The sequence below is a fragment of the Scyliorhinus torazame genome, chromosome 2, assembly GCF_047496885.1.
Source record: "Scyliorhinus torazame isolate Kashiwa2021f chromosome 2, sScyTor2.1, whole genome shotgun sequence".
Taxonomy (NCBI): domain Eukaryota; kingdom Metazoa; phylum Chordata; class Chondrichthyes; order Carcharhiniformes; family Scyliorhinidae; genus Scyliorhinus; species Scyliorhinus torazame.
The window spans coordinates 16660379-16676986 of NC_092708.1; the positions used below are offsets into that span (position 1 = coordinate 16660379).

Sequence of the window (16608 nt, forward strand, 5' to 3'; positions counted from 1 at the left end):
GTGGATAGTCAGAGGCTTTTCCCCAGGGTAGAGGGGTCAATTACTAGAGGGCATAGGTTTAAGGTGAGAGGGGCAAGGTTCAGAGGAGATGTACGAGGCAAGTTTTTTACACAGAGGGTAGTGGGTGCCTGGAACTCGCTGCCGGAGGAGGTGGTGGAAGCAGGAACGATAGGGACATTTAAGGGGCATCTTGACAAATACATGAATAGGATGGGAATAGAGGGATACGGACCCCGGAAGTGGAGAAGATTGTAGTTTGGACGATGTTGTGGAGACGCAGCAGGCGGCCACGATGCAGGTGACCTCTCAGTGCCATACTGGAGGGCACCTCCAAAGCAGTCCAGGAACCTGAACCACATCTTCAGGACTCCAAAGCACTGCTCGACCACTCGCCTGGTCGCTGCATGGGCATCGTTGTAGCGGGTGTCTGCGTCGGTCTTCTTTTGTTATTCTCTTGACGTAGCAGAAGCTGCTGCCTTGATGTGCACTCTGACAAAGGAAGGTTCAGACTTGGAGATAGCTTTAACACGTTTATTAAACTGTTAATGATTCTCTTGCTTGGATTCGACTCTAGTTAATCCTGCTATAGCTACTCAGACTGACGAACCAGTCTGCTACAATCCACGTGGTGGGAGTGATGTTCAATCAACCCTGTGTCTGTACTCACTGAGAGTCTCCACTGGAAAGAGGCAGATCATGTGTGTCGTGTCCTTTTTATATGGGTTGGTGTAATGCCCTCCTGTGGTGGTGTCACCTCTGTGTGTATCGTGACTGCCCATTGGTCGTGTCCTATCTTACTGACCTATTGGTTGACTGCCTGTGTGTCATGTCTCTGGTGCTCCCTCTAGTGTCTAGCTAGGTGTAGTGTATGTACATTAACCCTTTGTGTACTTGAAATGAAATGAAAATCGCTTATTGTCACAAGTAGGCTTCAATGAAGTTACTGTGAAAAGCCCCTAGTCGCCACATTCCGGTGCCTGTTCGGGGAGGCTGTTACGGGAATTGAACCGTGCTGCTGGCCTTCCTTGGTCTGCTTTCAAAGCCAGCGATTTAGCCCTGTGCTAAACAGCCCCTTACAGTGATGTATATCACCACATCCCCCCTTTTTTCGTGTTACATATTTTCTGTACAGTGTTAAAGAAAATTGAACAAACTAGGTAGATGAGTGATACTCTGTACAAGTTATGATAACAGTGATCATTAAACAATAAGTCCAAATCATATGCATGGGTCCAAAGTTCATTAATTATTATGGTCGAGTGGCTTTCTTGTTTGGTTGGTGAGTTGGTGATGTTGATGGTGGCATTGCTTTGTAAACGCCGTCATTGTCCCTGTGCTGAAGGAACCAAGAAGTGGTCAAATCACTTTGTTCACTGATTTGGACTCTTTTCGTTTTCGATGCTTGTGGTGGTAATTCTTGATGGCATCTGTCCTGAAAGCCAGGTTGCCAGTTGGTAGTGCAGCAAACGTGAATTGGTAAGATGCATCGTCCTGCCATGGCATGTCATTGTACTGAGCTGAGCAGTAACAGTGTCCCTCATGCAGCCTGAATCTCAGTATTCTCCTCGACAACATTGTCTTGTTCCTGTGTGAATAATGACGAAAAATATTCATTTAGCACCTCTCCTATCTCCTCGGACTCCAAGCACAACTTCCCACTACTGTCCTTGACTGGCCCTACTCTTATCCTAGTCATTCGTTTATTCCTGACATATCTATAGAAAGCTTTAGGGTTATCCTTGATCCTACCTGCCAAAGACTTCTCATGTCCCCTCCTGGCTCTTCTTAGCTCTCCCTTTAGGTCCTTCCTAGCTAACTTGTAACTCTCGAGCGCCCTAACTGAACCTTCATGTCTCATCTTTACATAAGCCTCCTTCTTCCTCTTGACAAGTGTTTCGACTGCTTTAGTAAACCATGGTTCCCTCGCTCGACCACTTCCTCCCTGCCTGACAGGTACATACTTATCAAGGACACGCAGTAGATGGTCACAGACCAGCTGGATGTTCATCGAGTGGAACCCCTTTCGGTGTCGTCTGGAGCTTCATCACCGTAGGTCGGCGATGGGGGTAGGGGTGGTGTAGGCCATGTAGGGGTGGGGACGGGGGCGGTGTTCGGTGTAGGGTGGGGGGGGGGTAGGTGATGGTCACAGGGGAACCGGCGGGTGCCAGGTCCCGGAGGGAGACTGTATCTTGTCGTCCGTCGCGGTGCGCCACGTAGGCATACTGGGGGTTGGCGTGAAGGAGCTGGACCCTCCCGACCAGGGGGTCGGACTTATGGCTCCTCACGTGCTTTCGGAGGAGGACAGGACCTGGTGTTGTCAACCAGGCCGGAAGCGAGACCCCGGAGGTGGATTTCCTGGGGAAGACAAATAGATGGTCCTGAGGGGTCTCGTTCGTGCCTGTGCAAAGGAGTGACCTAATGGAGTGGAGCGCGTCGGGGAGGATCACCCAGCGGGAAACTGGGAGACTCCTAGACCGTAGGGCCAGAAGGACGGCCTTCCATACCGTCGCGTTCTCCCTCTCCACCTGTCCGTTTCCCCGGGGGTTGTAACTGGTAGTCCTGCTCGAGGCAGTGCCCTTACCGAGCAGCAACTGACGCAGTTCGACACTCATAAACGAGGAGCCCCGGTCACTGTGGACGTAAGTGGGGAAACCGAACAAGGTGAAGATACTATGCAGGGCGTTAAAGACAGTGGCCGCGGTCAGGTCGGGGAAGGGGATTGCAAAGGGGAAGCGGGAGTACTCGTCAACGACGTTGAGAAAATACGCGTTGACGTCAGTGGAGGAGAGGGGCCCTTTGATATTGACGCTGAGGGACTCAAAGGGCTGGGATGCCTTCACCAGGCGGGCCTTGTCTGGCCGATAGAAGTGCGGCTTGCACTCCGCGCAGACTTGGCAGTCCCTGGTCATGGCCCTGACCTCCTCGGTGGAGTAGAGCAGGTTGCGGGCCTTGATGTAGTGGAGAAGCCGGGTGACCCCCGGGTGGCAGAGGTCATTGTGGATGGCCCGGAGTCGGTCATCTTGCGCGCTGGCGCATGTGTCGCGGGACAGGGCTTCTGGGGGCTCGTTAAGCTTCCCCGGACGATACACAGTATCGTAATTATAGGTGGAGAGTTCGATTCTTCACCTCAAGATTTTATCATTCTTGATCTTGCCCCGCTGCGTATTGTTGAACAAGAAGGTTACCGATCGTTGGTCGGTGACGAGGGTGAACCTCCTACCAGCGAGGTAGTGCCTCCAATGCTGCACAGCTTCCACAATGGCTTGAGCTTCTTTTTCGACTGAGGAGTGTCGAATCGCGAGGTGGTGAGGGTACGGGAGAAAAAGGCCACGGGCATGCCTGCCTGGTGAAGGGTAGCGGCGAGGGCGACCTCTGACGCGTCGCTCTCCACCTGGAAGGGGATGGACTCGTCCACCGCGTGCATCGCGGCTTTGGTAATGTCTGCCTTGATGCGGCTGAAGGCCAGGCGGGCCTCAGTCATCAGGGGGAAGATGGTGGCTTTGATAAGTGGGCGGGCTTTGTCCGCATAGTTGGAGACCCACTGGGCATAGTATGAAAAGAACCCGAGGCATCCTTTCAGGGCCTTGGGGCAGTGGGGGAGGGGGAATTGCAGGAGGGGGCGCATACGGTCGGGGTCGGGCCCTAGGACTCCGTTTTCCACGACATAGCCGCAGATGGCCAGTCGGGTTGTGCGGGAAACGCATTTCTCCTTGTTGTAGGTGAGATTGAGGGCTTGAGCGGTTTGGAGGAACTTCTGAAGGTTGGAGTCGTGGTCCTGCTGGTCATGGCCGCAGATGGTGACGTTATCCAAGTACGGAAACGTGGCCCGCAGCCCGTACTGGTCCACCATTCGGTCCATCGTTCTTTGCCCATTTTTGACCGTTTCGTGCCCATTGACCTGGACGGTCATCATCGAGTTCCTGAGGTGCTTGGGCCGTGACTGGTCGAGGGTGACCGCGCCGAGCTGCGAGTAGCCGGTGTGGTCGGAGGTAGCAGAGTGGTCCCAAGATGGCGGCCCCCATGAGTCGCACGTGTCGGGTCGGGTCAAAGATGGCGGCCCCCATGGATAGCACGGGGCTGATGATGCGTCCGGAGGAGGCGGTACCACCAGGCACGCAGCCACGCTGCGGGATCTGCGGGCCTGTGAGTCCGAAAGTCGGGCCTGCGATTTGGAGGTTTTGGACCTGGCCAAGCAGACTTTGGCAAAGTGTCCTTTCTTACCGCACTCGCTACAAGTCGCGTTCTGAGCCGGGCAATGCTGCCTGAGGTGATGGTGCTGGCCGCAGAAATAGCAGGGCAGCCCCCCGGGTTGGGCGGGCAGCCGCGCGGCACAGGCCTGGGGCACCCTCTGGTCGGGTGTCCACGAGGGGGGGTCGCGTGGTCGGAGGAGAAAGCGTTGAGGCTCTGAAACGCTACTTCTAGGGAGGTGGCTAGTTTTACCGTCTCTTCTAGGTCGAGGGTGCCCTTTTCGAGCAGGCGCTGTCTGACGTAGTTAGACCAGACCCCAGCCACGAAGGCATCCCGGACGCCGAGTTCCATGTGTTGTGAGGCCGTGACGTCCTTGTAATTGCAGTTTCGAGCGAGTACCCTCAGATCGCGTAGGTATTCCTCCAGCGATTCCCTGAGTGGTGAGGAGATGCCACGCGAACACTTCGTTCACCGGCCCCACGTAGTGTCTTTTCAGTATCGTGACCGCGTCTGCGTACGTGGTCGCTTCCTCGATAAATATGGAGATTCGGTGGCTCAGCCGGGCGTGGAGGAGACTCAGTTTCTGTTCCTCGGTGACGGTGGGCGAGGAGGAGGCGGCGAGGTAGGCCTCAAAACAGCGGAGCCAGTGCAAAAAAATCCCTTTGGCTTCAGCGGCCTGTGGGTCGAGTTCCAGTCGATCAGGTTTGAGGGCAGCTTCCATCGTGATGTTGTAGCTGATTAAATTGAGGCGACCATCAATTCACACGAGACGGAGAGTTGAAGTGAACAGTGGTTTTAATCAGCTAGATCTGTGCCTGCCTGTGACTGCTCTGTACTGAGTGCTGCCTATAGGCTGCTGATCTATATACCTCCCCCGAGGGGCGGAGCCATAGGCGGAGCCCACAAGGGCACTAACATAATACAATACAATGTAATGCAATACAATGGTGAATGGTAGCAGTAATACATTCACCACATGTGGTCACAGACCAACTGGGTGTTCATCGAGCCTCACGTTGGTTGTAGGTAAATTATTGGAGCGAATTCTCAGGGACAGGATTTATACCCATTTGGAAACAATGGATTCATTAACGATAGACAGCATGGTTTTGTGAAGGGGAGGTCGCACCTCACTAACTTTTTTGAGGAGGTGACAAAGATGATTGATGAGGGGAGGGAGGTGGATGTTGTTTACATGGACTTCAGTAAAGCCTTTGACAAGGTGCCTCATGGCAGACAGGTGGTACAAAAGGTGAAGTCACAGCAGATCAGAGGTGAGGTGGGAAGATGGATACAGAACTGGCTCAGTCACAGAAGGCAGAGGGTAGCAGTAGAAGGGTGTTTTTCTGAATGGAAGGTTGTGACTCGTGGTGTTCCACAGGGATCGGTGCTGGGGCCTCTGTTGTTGGTAGTGTATATAAACGATTTGAAGGTCTGATTAGTAAGTTCATGGATGACACCAAGGTTGGTGGAGTGGCAGATAGTGTTGAGGATTGTCAGAGGATACAGCAGGACATAGATAGGTTGGTGACTTGGGCAGAGAAATGGCAAATGGAGTTTAATTCCGACAAATGTGAGGTAATGCATTTTGGTAGGTCTAACATAGAGGGGAAATGGCAAAACCGTTAGGAATATAGAAGGTCAGAGAGATCTGGGCATACAGGTCCACAGATCTTTGAAACTGTCAACACAAGTGGACAAGATAGTCAAGAAAACATACGGAGTGCTTTTTTAAAATTATAAATTTAGAGTACCCAATTAATTTTTTCCAATTAAGGAGCAATTTACCGTGGCCAATCCACCTACCCTGCACACCTTTGGGTTGTGGGGTCGAAACCCACGCAGACACGGGGAGTGATCCAGAGCCGGGATCGAACCTGGGACCTCGGCGCCGTGAGACTGCAGTGCTAACCCACTGCGCTACCGTGCTGCCCTATACGGGATGCTTGCCTTCATTGGACGGGGAATCGAGTATAAAAACTGGCAAGTCATGCCACAGTTGTATAGAACCTTGGTAAGGCCGCACTTGGAATACTGCGCACAATTCTGGTCGCCACACTACCAGAAGAATGTGGAGGCTTTGGAGAGGGTGCAGAGGAGGTTTACCAGGGTGTTGCCTGGTATGGAGGGTGTTAGCTATGTGAAGAGGCTGAATAGACTCGGACTGTTTTCATTAGAACGACGGAGTTTGAGGGGTGACCTGATAGAGGTCGACAAGATTATGAGGGGCATGGATAGAGTGGATGGGCAGGCACTCTTACCCAGGGTGGAGGGGTCAGTCACCAGGGGGCATAGGTTTAAGGTCCGTGGGGCAAAGTTTAGAGGAGATGTGTGAGGCAGGTTTTTTTACGCAGATGGTGGTGAGTGCCTGGAACACGTGGCCAGGGGAGCTTGTGGAAGCCACTGGGCGGGTCTGCAGAGCACATTAACGGTGTTCAAAAGGCATCTTGACAAACACATGGATAGGATGGGTATTGAGGGATACGGCACAAGGAAGGGCTGAGGGTTTTGGCCAAGGGTGGTATCATGACCAGCACAGGCTGGGAGGGCCGAAGGGCCTGTTCCTGTGCTGTATTGTTCTTTGTACTTTGTCCGTTGTTGAGTATAACCCCTTTTGGTTTGTGTGCAGCGGCCTGTCATCTGCAGGTGCTCGTAGGGAGACATGCATCCCGTTGATCACCCCTGGACCCGGGTCATCCCATCAGTGGTGTCACTCCCCGCTGCCCGGGCATCCTGGTGGGCTCAGTCCACATTGATTTCGGCGTCAGAATTCTCCGCCCAATCGCGTTTCCCCATTCCGGAGTCGGTCGACAGAGAGTTCCGTCCCGTGAATTTGAGAGAGGGTTGGGCAGGTCAGAAATGCCAAATCATTCGGGGGGAGTGGCGGGGAAGGGGGGGGCGGGTAATCAAGGGTCAGGGATGGGCTGTCGTTGGGATCCAGGGTTAACGACCCCATCGCTTGAAGTTGGGCAGTTTGGTACATCGAAATCTGCTGATACAGACACTGCTGCCGATGACCACCGGGTGGCGGTGATGAGCAGAACCAGCTGGTTCCCTGGTGCTGGTGGTCTGCAGACCCACCCATACACATTCCACCCCCCACACACACTCATCCCAGCCAACAAGATGGCACTGTTGTGCTGGACACACAGCTGATGGGTCCCTGGGGCCATCCTTCCCCCTCATTCTTCTGAACTCCAGCGAATACAATCGTAAGCACGGCAGCACAGTAGTTAGCACTGTTGCTTCACAGCTCCAGGGTCCCAGGTTCGATTCCGGCTTGGGTCACTGTCTGTGCGGAGTCTGCACGTTCTCCCCGTGTCTGCGTGGGTTTCCTCCGGGTGCTCCGGTTTCCTCCCACAGTCCAAAGACGTGCAGGTTAGGTGGATTGGCCGCGATAAATTGCCCTTAGTGTCCAAAAAGGTTAGGTGGGGTTGCTGGATTACGGGGATAGGGTGGAGGCGTGGGCTTAAAGAGGATGCTCTTTCCAAGGGCCGGTGCAGACTCGATGGGCTGAATGGCCTCCTTCTGCACTGTAAATTCTATGTAACCAACTCAATCACTCCTCATATGACAGTCCCGCCATCCCTGGAATCAGTCTGGTGAACCTTCGCTGCACTCCCTCGAGAGCAACAACATCCTTCCTCAGAGAAGGAGACCCAAACTGCCCACAATACTCCAGGTGTGGCCTCACCAAGGCCCTGTACAATTGCAGCAACACATCCCTGCTGCTGTACTCGAAACCTCTCGCAATGAAGGCCAACATACCATTAGCCTTCTTTACCGCCTGCTGCACCTGCATGTTTACCTTCAGCGACTGGTGCACAAGGACACCCAGGTCCCGCTGCACACTCCCCTCTCCTAATTTATGGCCATTCAGATAATTGACCAGCTAATGGTTGGAGAGTGGGGCCAAGTCATAATAACCTCCAGGAATACTTTGAATCAGAGTTGACAACGCTGCAAATGCTGGAGCTATGGACCAGTCTGGACAATGAGAGCTGAGTCTGGGTCAGTACGGATTGAGGGTCCCGCTGAACATTCATCAGGCTCCAAATGGCCTGATTGGCAAGTTTCATAGAACATAGAACATAGAAAATACAGCACAGAACAGGCCCTTCGGCCCACGATGTTGTGCCGAACCTTTGTCCTAGATTAATCATAGATTATCATTGAATTTACAGTGCAGAAGGAGGCCATTCGGCCCTTTGAGTCTGCACCGGCTCTTGGAAAGAGCACCCTACCCAAACTCAACACCTCCACCCAACACCAAGGGCAATTTGGACATTAAGGGCAATTTATCATTGGCCAATTCACCTAACCCGCACATCTTTGGACTGTGGGAGGAAACCGGAGCACCCGGAGGAAACCCACGCAGACACGGGGAGGACGTGCAGACTCCGCACAGACAATGACCCAAGCTGGAATCGAACCTGGGACCATGGATCTGTGAAGCAATTGTGCTATCCACAATGCTACCGTGCTGCCCTTAAGAACAAATAAATCTACACTATATCATTTTCCCGTAATCCATGTACCTATCCAACAGCTGCTTGAAGGTCCCTAATGTTTCCGACTCAACTACTTCCACAGGCAGTGCATTCCATGCCCCCACTACTCTCTGGGTAAAGAACCTACCTCTGATATCCCTCCTATATCTTCCACCTTTCACCTTAAATTTATGTCCCCTTGTAATGGTGTGTTCCACCTGGGGAAAAAGTCTCTGACTGTCTACTCTATCTATTCCCCTGATCATCTTATAAACCTCTATCAAGTCGCCCCTCATCCTTCTCCGCTCTAATGAGAAAAGGCCTAGCACCCTCAACCTTTCCTCGTAAGACCTACTCTCCATTCCAGGCAACATCCTGGTAAATCTTCTTTGCACCTTTTCCAGAGCTTCCACATCCTTCCTAAAATGAGGCGACCAGAACTGTACACAGTACTCCAAATGTGGCCTTACCAAAGTTTTGTACAGCTGCATCATCACCTCACGGCTCTTAAATTCAATCCCTCTGTTAATGAACGCGAGCACACCATAGGCCTTCTTCACAGCTCTATCCACTTGAGTGGCAACTTTCAAAGATGTATGAACATAGACCCCAAGGTCTCTCTGCTCCTCTACAATGCCAAGAACTCTACCGTTAACCCTGTATTCCGCATTCATATTTGTCCTTCCAAAATGGACAACCTCACACTTTTCAGGGTTAAAGTCCATCTGCCACTTCTCAGCCCAGCTCTGCATCCTATCTATGTCTCTTTGCAGCCGACAACAGCCCTCCTTACTATCCATAACTCCACCAATCTTCGTATCGTCTGCAAATTTACTGACCCACCCTTCAACTCCCTCATCCAAGTCATTAATAAAAATCACAAACAGCAGAGGACCCAGAACTGATCCCTGCGGTACACCACTGGTAACTGGGATCCAGGCTGAATATTTGCCATCCACCACCACTCTCTGACTTCTATCGGTTAGCCAGTTCGTTATCCAACTGGCCAAATTTCCCACTATCCCATGCCTCCTTACTTTGTGCAGAAGCCTACCATGGGGAACTTTATCAAATGCCTTAGTAAAATCCATGTACACTACATCCACTGCTTTACCTTCATCCACATGCTTGGTCACCTCCTCAAAGAATTCAATAAGATTTGTAAGGCAAGACCTACCCCTCACAAATCCGTGCTGACTATCCCTAATCAAGCAGTGTCTTTCCAGATGCTCAGAAATCCTATCCTTCAGTACCCTTTCCATTACTTTGCCTACCACCAAAGTAAGACTAACTGGCCTGTAATTCCCAGGGTTATCCCTAGTTCCTTTTTTGAACAGGGGCACGACATTCGCCACTCTCCAATCCCCTGGTACCACCCCTGTTGACAGTGAGGACGAAAAGATAATTGCCAACGGCTCTGCAATTTCATCTCTTGCTTCCCATAGAATCCTTGGATATATCCCGTCAGGCCCGGGGGACTTGTCTATCCTCAAGTTTTTCAAAATGCCCAACACATCTTCCTTCCTAACAAGTATTTCCTCGAGCTTACCAATCTGTTTCACACTGTCCTCTCCAACAATATCGCCCCTCTCATTTGTAAATACAGAAGAAAAGTACTCATTCATGACCTCTCCTATCTCTTCAGACTCAATACACAATCTCCCGCTACTGTCCTTGATCGGACCTACCCTCGCTCTAGTCATTCTCATATTTCTCACATATGTGTAAAAGGCCTTGGGGTTTTCCTTGATCCTACCTGCCAAAGATTGTTCATGCCCTCTCTTAGCTCTCCTAATCCCTTTCTTCAGTTCCCTCCTGGCTATCTTGTATCCCTCCAATGCCCTGTCTGAACCTTGTTTCCTCAGCCTTACATAAGTCACCTTTTTCCTCTTAACAAGACATTCAACCTCTCTTGTCAACCATGGTTCCCTCACTCGACCATCTCTTCCCTGCCTGACAGGGACATACATATCAAGGACACGTAGCACCTGTTCCTTGAACAAGTTCCACATTTCACTTGTGTCCTTCCCTGCCAGCCTATGTTCCCAACTTATGCACTTCAATTCTTGTCTGACAACATCGTATTTACCCTTCCCCCAATTGTAAACCTTGCCCTGTTGCACGTACCTATCCCTCTCCATTACTAAAGTGAAAGTCACAGAATTGTGGTCACTATCTCCAAAATGCTCCCCCACTAACAAATCTATCACTTGCCCTGGCTCATTACCCAGTACTAAATCCAATATTGCCCCTCCTCTGGTTGGACAATCTACATACTGTGTTAGAAAAGCTTCCTGGACACACTGCACAAACACCACCCCATCCAAACTATTTGATCTAAAGAGTTTCCACTCAATATTTGGGAAGTTAAAGTCGCCCATGACTACTACCCTATGACTTCTGCACCTTTCCAAAATCTGTTTCCCAATCTGTTCCTCCACATCTCTGCTACTATTGGGGGGCCTATAGAAAACTCCTAACAAGGTGACTGCTCCTTTCCTATTTCTGACTTCAACCCATACTACCTCAATAGGGTGATACTCCTCGAACTGCCTTTCTGCAGCTGTTATACTATCTCTAATTAATAATGCCACCCCCCCACCTCTTTTACCACCCTCCCTAATCTTATTGAAACATCTATAACCAGGGACCTCCAACAACCATTTCTGCCCCTCTTCTATCCAAGTTTCCGTGATGGCCACCACATCGTAGTCCCAAGTACCGATCCATGCCTTAAGTTCACCCACCTTATTCCTGATGCTTCTTGCGTTGAAGTATACACACTTCAACCCATCTCCGTGCCTGCAAATACTCTCCTTTGTCAGTGTTCCCTTCCCCACTGCCTCATTACATGCTTTGGCGTCCTGAATATCGGCTACCTTAGTTGCTGGACTACAAATCCGGTTCCCATTCCCCTGCCAAATTAGTTTAAACCCTCCCGAAGAGTACTAGCAAACCTCCCTCCCAGGATATTGGTGCCCCTCTGGTTCAGATGCAACCCGTCCTGCTTGTACAGGTCCCACCTTCCCCAGAATGCGCTCCAATTATCCAAATACCTGAAGCCCTCCCTCCTACACCATTCCTGCAGCCACGTGTTCAGCTGCACTCTCTCTCTATTCCTAGCCTCGCTATCACGTGGCACCGGCAACAAACCAGAGATGACAATTCTGTCTGTCCTGGCTTTCAACTTCCAGCCTAACTCCCTAAACTTGTTTATTACCTCCACACCCCTTTTCCTACCTATGTCGTTGGTACCAATGTGCACCACGACTTCTGGCTGCTCCCCCTCCCCCTTAAGGATCCTGAAGACACGATCCGAGACATCCCTGGCCCTGGCACCCGGGAGGCAACATACCTTCCGGGAGTCTCGCTCGCGACCACAGAATCTTCTATCTATTCCCCTAACCATTGAATCTCCTACAACTATTGCTTTTCTATTCTCCCCCCTTCCCTTCTGAGCCCCAGAGCCAGACTCAGTGCCAGAGACCTGGCCGCTAGGGCCTTCCCCCGGTAGGTCATCCCCCCCAACAGCATCCAAAACGGTATACTTGTTTTGAAGGGGAACGGCCACGAGGGATCCCTGCACTGTCTGCCTGTTTGTTTTTTTCCCCCTGACTGTAACCCAGCTATTCTTGTCCTGTACCTTGGGTGTGGTTACCTCCCTGTAACTCTTCTCAATCACCCCCTCTGCCTCCCGGATGATCCGAAGTTCATCCAGCTTCAGCTCCAGTTCCCTAACACGGTCTTTGAGGAGCTGAAGTTGGGTGCACTTCCCGCAGGTATAGTCAGTGGGGACACCGGTGGTATCCCTCACCACCCACATCCTACAGGAGGAGCATGTAACTGGCCTAGCCTCCATCCCCTCTTACCTTACAGAATATAGCTGCTGTGTGGACTAACTAGATCTCCGCCCTCCGACTCTGCTCCCAGTCAGCTACACTTCCTGTAAACTCCTGGCTCTCTTCGCACTCTTTGCGGAAATGTCGGAAACAAAATGAAAGGAGCACCTTACTCCCTCCTCACCTAACTCCCTCGGTCACCAAACTCTCACTATCGCACTCAAAAAGCACCAAATTCAGCACTCATTGATTCAAGTTTCAATCCCCTACATGGTGGGGGGGGCGCCGGGGGGGGGGGGGAACGGCATTACCAGATTTTCTTTCTTCCCAAGAAATTCCATAGGCTGGATTCTCCGCTAACCGACGATCGCGTTCGGCGTCGGGGCGGAGAATCCGATTTGGCACCGGAATCGGGAGCGCCGCCGGTTTTTAAATTCTCCCCCCCCCCGGAAATCGGCGTTCCCGGGGAGTACGCCGCACCGAGTATCCACCGCCTCAGCCCCTTGCCTGACCCCCGTCCTGCAATGCTCCGTCCCCGACCCGGCCGAATTCCCCACGGCGTGGGCTACGGTGCTCACACCGTCCGGGATCCTCGCGTGGCGGACGCAGACTCAGTCCGGGGCTGCCACAGTCGGGGCGGGGCCGGTCGGAGGGCAGGGGCTGGGGGCAATGTGTGTGCGGGCGGTCCAGGACGCGCGAGCGGCCGATGCGGGGCACTATTTTGCCGGTCCTGGTCCGCGGGCTGAATCCGCCGCCGTGCGCGTACACGCCCTCTGACCCGGAAGTGCGGGGCGGGGGGGGGGGGGGGGGGCGAACACCACGCTAGCTGCCGGCTAGCCCCCTGCAAGACGGAGAACCGGTGGCCTTTTGCGCCAGTTTTCCTGGCGGGAAAGACCACAGTTTTCCCAACGGCTTGGGGATATCGTCCTCAAAACGGAGAATCCACCCCCAGGTCTCCGAGTGAGGTGAAGAATTGATACATCAATGATGCAGTAAAGTGGCTGCTTTCAGCAACAGCTTCACCCCCTTCAGCCCCCTGCCCCCAGTCCAGGATCAGTTTTCAAAATTCTCGGGCGTCATTCTCCGACCACCCAGCAGGTCGGAGAATGGCCGTTGGCCGCCGTGAATCCCGCCCCCGCCGGTTGCCGAAGTCTCCGAAGGGAGAAAAGTCGGCGGGGCGTTAATGTCGCTGCTGCCATCGGAGAATGGCACGGGTCTGCGCAAGGCAGCCGATTTTCGGCCTGCCGATATTCTCCCTTCCGGATGGGCCGAAGTCCCGTTGACGTGATGACCGTTCACGTCGACGTCAATTAAACCTCCTTTTCATCGGCGTGACCCTGTGCTCCAGGTTCACGCCGACCAGCGTGGAGGTGAGTGACGGCCTGGGGAGTTGGCCGCTGGGCAGGCGATGGCGTGGCTGCAGTCTGAATGCGTGAGGAGAGGTGTGTCTCGGGTTGTGTGTGTGCGGCGGGGGGGGGGGCGGGGGGGGTGGTTAGTGTGGGCTGGGCTCCGGGGGAGTGCCGGGAGTGGGGTCCGAGCCGGGGAGGGGTATGGGGGGTCCGTGCCGGGGAGGAGGTTGGGGTCCGTGCCGGGGAGGAGGTTGGGGGGGTCCGTGCCAGGGAGGAGGTTGGGGGGGGGTCTGTGCCGGGGAGGGGGATGGGGGGTCCGTGCCGGGGAGGAGGTTGGGGGGGGTCCGTGCCGGGGAGGAGGTTGGGGGGGGTCCATGCCGGGGAGGAGGTTGGGGTCCGTGCCGGGGAGGAGGTTGGGGGGGGGTCCGTGCCGGGGAGGAGGTTGGGGGGGTCCATGCCGGGGAGGAGGTTTGGGTCCGTGCCAGGGAGGAGGTTGGGGGGGCGTCCGTGCCGGGGAGGAGGTTGGGTGGGGTCCATGCCAGGGAGGGGGTTGGGGGTCCGTGCTGGGGAAGGGGATGGGAGGGCAAGTGAGTTGGTCCACCTGGCCAGGTGCCAGCCTCCAACAGTTGGACCCATGCAGTCCATGCCACCTGGCTGGGGGGAGGAGGGGATATGGGAAATGATGACATGTCGTCGTTTCCCCCCCCCCCCCCAACCAGGCCGCCATGTTTTCCGATCATCCAGCGATGTTGGCCGCCGTGGCGGCAGCCGCTAATATCTATGTTGCCCTGGATGAGGAGGAGGAGGAGGAGGAGCGTGCCAGAGAGGCGGCGCAGGCTGCCGCAGAGGGGCAGGCGGCAGCCGCCCAGGCTGGAGGGACACCTGACCGACAGGACGAGGAGGGGGAGGAGGACGTCGCGGCCCCACGGCAACGGAGGCACCCGAGGGCGCCCCGTGTGTACCGGCCCCGGCAGTCATACCAGGACCTCACGGACCGGGAATGCAGCAGGAGACTCCGGATGAGGCGGGAAACCGTGGCACACATCTGCCACCTGCTGGCACACCTGTCACCGCGTGGCACTGGCGGGGGACACCCTCTCCCCGTGTCCGTCAAGGTTACGGTGGCCCTGAACTTTTATGCAACGGGGTCATTCCAGGCACCGAATGGGGACCTGTCCGGCATATCGCAGACATCGGTGCATCGGTGCATCCGGGCAGTGACAGATGCCCTATATGCCATGGCGCACCGCTACATCCGCTTCCCTGTGGACCGGGCCAACCAAGATGCCCGGGCCGTGGGCTTCTCTGCCGTAGCCGGGTTCCCCATGGTCCAGGGTGCGATCGATGGGATGCACGTCGCCGTGCGGCCACCTGCAGATAACAGGGCCGTGTTCACCAATAGGAAGGGGACCTATTCGATGAACATACAGGTGGTCTGCGACCACCGCATGATGATCCTGCAAGTCTGCGCCCGTTACCCAGGCAGTGTACACGACTCATACGTGTTGTCGCGGTCATCCATCCCCAGCATGTACGAGGGACGCCATCCCCGGCTGAGGGGCTGGTTGCTGGGCGACAGGGGCTACCCATTGCGATCGTGGCTGATGACGCCTATACGGAGGCCACGCAATGAGGCGGAGAACCGCTACAATGATGCCCATGTAGCGACAAGGGGAGTGATAGAGAGGTGCTTTGGCGTGCTGAAGATGCGTTTCAGGTGCCTGGACCTCTCTGGGGGCGCCATCCAGTATCGGTCAGATAGGGCCGGCCGCATCATTGTGGTGTGCTGCGTCCTGCACAACATAGCCCAGCAGAGGGGCGATGTGCCGCAGGCAGAGGAGGGCGGAGTGGAGGAGCAGCAGGAAGAGGCGCAGTCCTCCCCAGATGAGGGGGATGGGGGTAATGGTCAGGGCAGACGGGGTAGACACAGGCGGGTGGCTGTCCACCGTTACCAGCTGGCCCAGCGGGCACGGGACAGACTGATAGCCGCCCGCTTCACTGACTAGATGGGCGTGGGAATCGGGTAGTATGGCCACAGACCGCACACCATGGCAACAGCCGACCACCCACACCCCACATCCATCCACCCACCCAGCACCCTCACCGCCCTCCCCAACCCCACCCACCCCACCCGCATGCACACCACCCCCCCCCCCATTGCCGATCCACCTGCGGCACAACGGCCGGGCTCACACAGTTGCGGGTGGACGCGTGTCTGTTTCAGGCCATGGAGGATGATGACAACCCTCCCTGCGGTGAGCTCCTGGCTCCACATCGTTGGACTATGTCTGACCCATGGCCACAGTACCACCATCCACCCGGACCATCCCTGCATGCGGCTGTGACACTGCAGCGCACGGTCCCGTCCTCTGCCCGGGGGATGTTGATGGCGGCCCAGGGGGAAGGGGGCAGACTCACCTGGGGCTGAGGTAACACCACCCCTCACACACATACTTGCGCTCAACGTACATGACACCCCTGCACGCTTTGGACAGAGCACAAAGGCAGCTTCTGTAGGTGTAACATTGACTTTAATAACCAAAGGAGTTCATGCACGTGCCCTAGCCCCTAAAACTCATCTGTGCCCTGTACCTGTGCCAACTTACTCAGTGTCTAATTGTTTGGCCTTACGGGCCCTTTGACTACGTCTACGTGGTTCCCCAGACGGTACAGCAGAACTGGAGGTGGACTCCTGTGATTCCTGCCCTCTGACACTGGATCCCTTTGGCGGCCGTTTCCTGG

General features: G+C 54.5%; 1 long non-coding RNA gene across 1 annotated transcript in view; it reads right to left on the minus strand.

Annotated features, from left to right (window-relative positions):
• Positions 1-517: 517 nt before the first annotated feature.
• LOC140407754 (uncharacterized) overlaps positions 518-16608 on the minus strand; it is a 47798-nt gene continuing 31707 nt past the window's right edge. Inside the window, exon 2 of the long non-coding RNA XR_011939779.1 lies at positions 518-1585. This is a non-coding gene — a long non-coding RNA (uncharacterized lncRNA). The remainder of the gene's footprint in view (positions 1586-16608) is intronic.